Genomic DNA, 7,688 nt, shown 5'->3' with positions numbered 1-7,688 from the left:
ATATAAGATAGGGATTATGGTCATCTATTCTTGATTTTAAAAATCATGACACTCTTTTACATGCTTTACAAAATATATTTAAGCTAAAGAGTAGCTATAAAAGGTTCATTGTCTGTATTTCTTCATAACTTCCAACATATTTCTTGATGTGGTGCCGTCCAAGGCGTGCTGCTTTATCCTCAACCTCCTCTGTCCAGGAGAAATCTTTTTTAACACTCCACCCACTCCGTGCCGATCTGCAAGTCCACTGAGTTGATCTGGCTGTCCGGCCCATACTTAGTTAATCTGACTAGACTAAATTTAGATGGCTAAAATATGAACAGAAGTTAAATGTTCGTTATCACACTAATGGAAATATATTTGTCAAACATTATTGGAAAAGAAAGTCCTAATATATTTGTCAAACATTGTAAAAGATTGTCATTGAAAGAAGGAAACAATGCAAGCATGGGAAAAATCTAGCCTACTCTTTGGTATTCATTAAAAGAGTATAAAATTACTTTAAAATAAAGCTATAAAGAGATGTCCCCCATGACTTTGCCAGCTCTTTTTTTCTGAAGTTTAAGTATATTAGTTATGACTGTTGTACATGAGCAATGTAATATGATGAATGTTAGTGTATGTATATATGTATGAATATTTGTGTTATTCCAACATTTTAGAATCATGACAAGACTTGTATGATCTTTTTGTTGAAATGGATTATCAAAATATAAATAAATTAGTGATTCTTAACTTTTTGGTTTCGAGTTTTTGTTTATCCTTTTATGCAATGATAGGTAAATTGACTTTCTAACTATACAGTTCATTTGTTCATTTTGAAAAAAAAACAATTTTTCAGAAGCAGAAATTAGTTGCTGAAGCCGTGTTTTGTAGTGAAAACAAGTTAATTCATCAGTTTTGTGGTGGTAAGAAGACCAGAGGGCATTTTTAGGGTTATGGTAATGGTACCTGCCTTTCACGATTGTAAGTTCAAGTAATAGAAAGAGCACCGAAACACGAGGTTATCTGATTTGTACGAGGGGGCGTAGCCCCCCGAGTATTAATCAGATTACCGAGTGTTTTGGTGTTCTTTCTCTTTTGTATCATAGTCAAACATAAAAACACGTTCCCTGTTGTTACAATATGAAACCCCGGCAAAAATGAACCAATGAACGAGCATCTTAATATGACATTTCTGTCGATTTCACTTTCACTGCCGTCACAATATGTAAACCCCAGCAAAAATGAGCCAATCAATGGGCATGCTCTGGAGTGCGGGTAACTAATACCCGCACTCCAGTTAACGCACTGTGCATGTATATGTATACGATTTAACCCTGACACAGTTTCAACAGAAAGGTCTCCAAAGTATGATACAAGTCCTATCATGGAGGTGACTGTGTGTTTAATAAAAGATATCAGTTCTGGTTGTTCAATATCAATAGTACTAAATATGACTAATATGAAGCTAGTTTGATAATGAAGTCATCATTAATATACTTTCTTGAAACTAAACTTGATCAGAGAATATGTTCAAATACTTGTTAAATATACTGGTATATTGGCTGAAATACAAGACAGAAACAAAATTTGCCCGAGGTACCATGTCTTATTGTCCCCCGCCTTTTCGGAGAAAAAGTGGGATATAGAAATGGGCTCTGTCCGTCTGTCTGTCCATACGAACCCAGAGGTACTTGTGTGACTTGGAGAACAATGGGGAACAGTACATTCTCTTTGATCCTATTCATTCCGTTTTTATTTGTTTGGGTCGTCAGACCAAACAAATAATGGTAGCGAAATTTCAGACTCTAATGCTGTTAATTGCAAGTGCCGAAAGTAGTCCGCTTTTTTGAAGCGGTTACTTCCCTTTATATGTAACACTTAGGCCGAAAAATTTAGGGGAGATCACTGCGTAAATATGGTCACATGACAGGCGGATTAATTTTCAAGCAAAATAATTCCCGAATAGTCGAAGATTTCTAATATTGTTTTATTCTTTATAAATATACATGCTTATAGTAAGCGCCATGATTATTTACACAAGTGTTAAACAACAGTTAGCGTCGTTACAAACCCTAAATAGAATAATATGGTTTTCTTCAGGCCGTTCATATATAAATTCACCTTGGCCGAGGGGTTTGCGCGCTCGCTTAGGAAGGTCTGGAGTTCAAACCCCAATTACGGCAACTCATTTTTAACCAGGCTTTCCGAAGGAAAAAACTGGTTATTAGTTGAGGTATGTCGATGGGCGGGCGGGCGTAAACAATTTCTTCTGTGCGCAACTCCTTCTACATTTCTCAAAGGATTTTGACCAAACTTTCACAGAAGCTTTGTCATCAAGTGCCCTGGTGCATATTGTCGGGGTTTTGCAATTGGATAATATTTGACCTAATTATGGCCCTTTGTTTTTTTTCCTTATATAGAATATATAGTGAACAATTTCTTCTTTGCGCAACTCCTCCTACATTTCTCAACAGATTTTGACCAAACTTTCACAGAAGCTTTGTCATCAAGTGCCCTGGGGCATATTGTGGGGGTTTTGCAATTGGATAATATTTGACCTAATTATGGCCCTTTGTTTTTTTTTCTGATATAGAATATATAGTGAACAATTTCTTCTTTGCGCAACTCCTCCTACATTTCTCAACAGATTTTGACCAAACTTTCACAGAAGCTTTGTCATCAAGTGCCCTGGGGCTTATTGTTGGGGTTTTGCAATTGGATAATATTTGACCTAATTATGGCCCTTTGTTTTTTTTCCTTATACAGAATATATAGTGAACAATTTCTACCGTGCGCAACTCCTGCTACATTTCTCAATGGATTTTGACCAAACTTTCACAGAATCTTTGTTATCAAGTGCCCTGGGGCTTATTGTGGGGGTTTTGTGATTGGATAATATTTGACCTAATTATAGCCCTTTGTTTTTTTCCCTTATACAGAATTATCAATATATAGTGAACAAATTCTTCTGTGCTGAACTAGTCCTACATTTCTCAACGGATTTTGTTCAAACTTTTACAGAAGATTTGTCATCAAGTGCCCTAGCGCATATTGTCGGGGTTTTGTGATTGGATAATTTTTTACCTAATTATGGCCCTTTGTTTTTTTTTCCTTATACAGAATATATAGTGAACACTTCTTCTGTGGCAATTCCTCCTACATTATTCATGTTTTACATCGCACATAGTTACATTGTTTGTTGCTTGTATTTGTATTTCAAATACAACATATTTATCTACAATGGTGATAATTGAAAACCTGGTTTCATGGCATTGCCATGTTTCTTGTTTTTCAAATTGTTTAAGTCAAATAAACATTGGATCGAATATCAGTGTTGTAATTAGTCTTATAGCCAATCTACTACAATTAAAACGCTGGAAAGCATTGGTCGCACAAAAATAAATTGTTTTATAATCTCACAACCTTCACCTTTCTGACATTCTGATACCCAAACAAATTCAGCGCCTTCTGTGCTTTGATTACTTGTGTGTCTTTTTTTAAGCCTTGTGTGACTCAAAATGGCCAAAAAGATCAAAGGAAAAGTCACATAAGTACCATTTTGTGAGTACGTCCGTCCGTCTGTCCGTGCGTCACACTTCTGTCATTTATCAAAGGAATCTGAAATAACTTGGCACAAATGTTTGTTATAATAAGACGATGTGTCATGCACAACAACCAGACCCATACCTCCAGGGTCAAGGACGCACTTGCTCATTCAAGGTAAACATTGTCTATTTGAGGGTATATGTCGTGTCGGGTCCATAACTTTCTTATCTTTGAAGGGATTTTGTAAATACTTGCCACAATAATGAGACGATGTGTCATACGCAACAACCGATCACCTACCTTCAAGGTCAAGGTCACACTTGGAGGTCAAAGATCAACATAGTCTGTTATAGAGTATATTTTGTGTCCGGTCCATAACTTTTTCATAGATCAAAGGATTTTGTAAATACTTGCCACAAATAGTCACTATAATAAGAGGATGTGTCATATGCATCACCTGCATCCCTACCTTAAAGTTCAAGGTGACTCGTAGAGGTAAAAAATTAACATAGTTTGTTTTAGGGTATACTTTGTGTCCTATCTAGAACTTCTTCGGGTTTTGAAATAACTTGGCACAAATTGTCACAATAATAAGAGGATATGTCAAGTACAACACCTGCCCCCCTACCTCCAAGGTCAAGGTCACACTTAGAGGTCAAAGGTTAACAGATGCTGTTATAGAGTATATTTTGTGTCCCGTATATAACCTCTTCATAGATCAAGGGATTTTGAAAATACTTGGCAAAAATAGTCACAATGATAAGATGATATGTCATGCGTAACACCTGTATCCCTGCCTCCAAGGTCAAGGTCACACATAGAGGTCAAAGATTTACATAGTCTGTTATAGGGTGTATTTTGTGTCCAGTCCATACTTTTTTCATAGATCAAGGGATTTTAAAAATACTTTGCACAAATAATCACAATAATAAGACGATATGTCAGACGCAAAACATGGGTCCCTATCTCAAAGGTCACACTTAGAGGTCAAAGATTAACATAGTCTGTAATAGGGTATATTTTGTGTCCGATCTATAATTTCTTCATAGGTCAAGGGATTTTGAAAATACTTGGCACAAATAGTAACAATAATAAGACGATATGTCATGCACAACACCTGCACCCCTACCTCCAAGGTCAAGGTCACACTGAGAGGTCAAAGCTTAACATGATAGATTTTTAAATTCCGTGTTTCATTTTATTTCTTTAAAAAATTTATTATTGCATTTACAGATCTAGCATTGATCATAATTTTGGACTAAAAGTCCTGAGAGCCATACCTCAATCTTTTGAAATAGCACAATTTTATGCTTCATATAAAACATATGGTAACTCTGTTACAAATTCTTGTATGTGAATAGCTTTTGTGGCGATGGTTCGTTGCCAATGTTTCCCCAGTAAAACATGTGCGTATACAGCATACATGTATATTATAATATTACAGTCTGATCACTTCTATTGTTATGCTTCCAAACCTAAACATAGATGGTAAAATTACATTATAAAAATAGCTTTATATGCTAACAGGCGCGTAGCTGCCTATACGCGAGTACGCAGCTGAATCAACATTATTTTGACAAAAAAAAATTTTTTAGTAAAAAAATGTGGTTTGAAATTCAGCCGCGTTCGCCAGATCTGATAATTACCACACTGAATACTTTATAAATCATATAGCCTAAATCGAACACCATACCGTAGTATTTTTTTGAAAAGTTGTCGGCCTTTGCAGCTCTTCAAAGTCGGAAGTTTGCACGTGCCGTATTTTCGAAATGTAAACAAATGTTTACATCGAGTTCTTAAAGAAGTCATCAGCAGAATCAGCGATAGAAAAGAGGTAATTATAACTAAAATGTTACTATGTATGCCTAGTGTGTATTTGTTTCGGTCTGTTGGTTGAGTAATGACATGTTTGACCATGTCTGTGAACCGATTCTAGCGAGACTGACAACATTTTGAACTAACCAACCTGAATCAGTGAATTTTGAAATACTGACACATTGAAGGCTACGAACAAGACTCTGTATCCAGACATCTTCACCTGTCTAGTTGTACTAATTACGAGAGGCAGTTTAGTATCATGAGACGCCTGAAAAACTACATGAGATCAACGATGCTCACAGAACGGATGTCTGGACTAGCCCTGTTGCACGCCTACAGACACATGGAAATAGATATTGATATTATCATTAACGAGTTTGCGGCCAGCAAAGGCCGCAAGTTAGACTTGCTGTGAAATGTAGACTAGTTGAAATAAACGAAAGTAAAGCTATTCATCTCCATTTTTATGCTAAAATAAATGGATTTTCGTTGGTCAAGAAAGCTCTCCGGAGGCCCCAAAACGCACCAAATTGCACCATTTATTTCAAAATTTTCAGGGGGGGGGGGGGGGGCATGCCCCCTGACCCCCCTAGATTATTTTGAATCAACATTCTTTATAGGCTAGCTACGCGCCTGGCTAATCTGGCTAACAAATTTTTTTTATGCCATCGCGGCCAATTTCAACCAAACTTGGCAGGTTTGATCCTTGGGTAAAGGGTTTCCAAAGTTGTTCAAAAAATTGGACTGAATGCAGAAATCTGGTTGCCATGGCAACCAAAAGGAATTATAAGAATAAATTTAAAAAATCTTCGCGTAATGATCAACAAGGCCTAGAGCATAGATATTTTGCATAAGGCATTGTCAGGTAGACCTCTACCAAGATTGTTCAAATTAAAGCCCCTAAGTCAAAATTGGCCCGTCCCGGGGGTCATTGATTTTCATTATGTACATATAGTAGAAACTTTAAAAAATCTACTTGTCTGAAGGTACAAAATCTAGAGCTTTGATTTTTGGTATATGATATCATCTTTAGTTCTTCTATCAAAGTTATTCAAATTTTGCCTCTAGTGTCAAAATTAGCCCTGCCCCACCCTGGGTTTTCCTTAAATATATGTAGTAAAAACTTAAATAATCTTGATCTCTAAATTTACAAAGGCTAGAGGTAAGATATTTTTCATGAAACATTGTGTAAATTTACAAAGGCTAGAGGTAAGATATTTTGCATGAAACATTGTGTAGTGGACCTCTACGAAGATTTTTCAAATTACAGCCCTTGGGTCAAAATTTGCCCCGCCCCGGGGTTCATTGATTTTCACTATATACATATAGTAGAAACTTTAAAAATCTACTTGTCTGAAGGTACATAGTCTAGAGCTTTGATTTTTGGTATATGATATCATCTTCAGGTCTCCTATCAAAGTTGTTCAAATTTTGCCTCTAGTGTCAAAATTAGCCCGCCCCGCCCCGCCCTGGGTTTTCCTTAAATATATGTAATAAAAAATGAAATAATCTTCTTCTCTGAATTTACAAAGGCTAGAGTTATGAAACATAGTGTAGTGGACCTCTACCAAGATTTTTCAAATTACAGCCCTTGGGTCAAAATTTGCCCCACCCCGGGGTTCATTGATTTTTACTATGTACATATATAGTAAATATTTTATAAAATCGTCTTGCCTGAAGGTACAAGGCTTAGAGCTTTGATATTAATTGGTATATAGAATCATCTATAGGTCCTTTACCAAAGTTGTTCAAATTTTGCCTCTGGTGGAAAAATTGGCCCTGCCCCGGGGGGTCGTAGGTTTTCCTTACATGTATATAGTAAAAACTTAAAAAATCTTCTTTTCTCAATTGACAAAGGCTAGAGGTTAGATATTTTGCATGAAACATTGCGTAGGGGACCTCTACCAATATCGTTTAAAATATAGCCCTGGGTTTAAAATTGGCCCCACCCCAGGGGTCGTTAATTTTCATTATGTACATACTATAGTAAAAACAGAAACTAAAACAAATGTTTTCTGAATAGGAGAAAGCTAGAGCTTAGATATTTGACATGAAATACTACCTGGTGGACCTGTATCAAGATTGTTTGAATTTAACCCTTGAGTTAAAATTTTGCTCTTCCCAAGGGGACATTGACCTATTTTCTTGTCCTTTGATGTACAGCCATGAAATATGGATGTGTGCACAGTTTGAGATGTAAAATTGAATTTTAATATCAGCTGACCTAGATTTTGACATGTTTTGAACCTTGTGCACAATTTTAAATGTAAAATTGAGCTTTGATATCAGCTGACCTAGATTTTGATGATGTGACCTACTATCTTGTCCTTTGATGTACA

The sequence above is a fragment of the Ruditapes philippinarum genome, unplaced genomic scaffold, assembly GCF_026571515.1.
Source record: "Ruditapes philippinarum isolate M1 unplaced genomic scaffold, ASM2657151v2 ctg3310_1_1_1_1, whole genome shotgun sequence".
Taxonomy (NCBI): Eukaryota; Metazoa; Mollusca; class Bivalvia; order Venerida; family Veneridae; genus Ruditapes; species Ruditapes philippinarum.
This window is presented reverse-complemented; position numbering follows the sequence as displayed.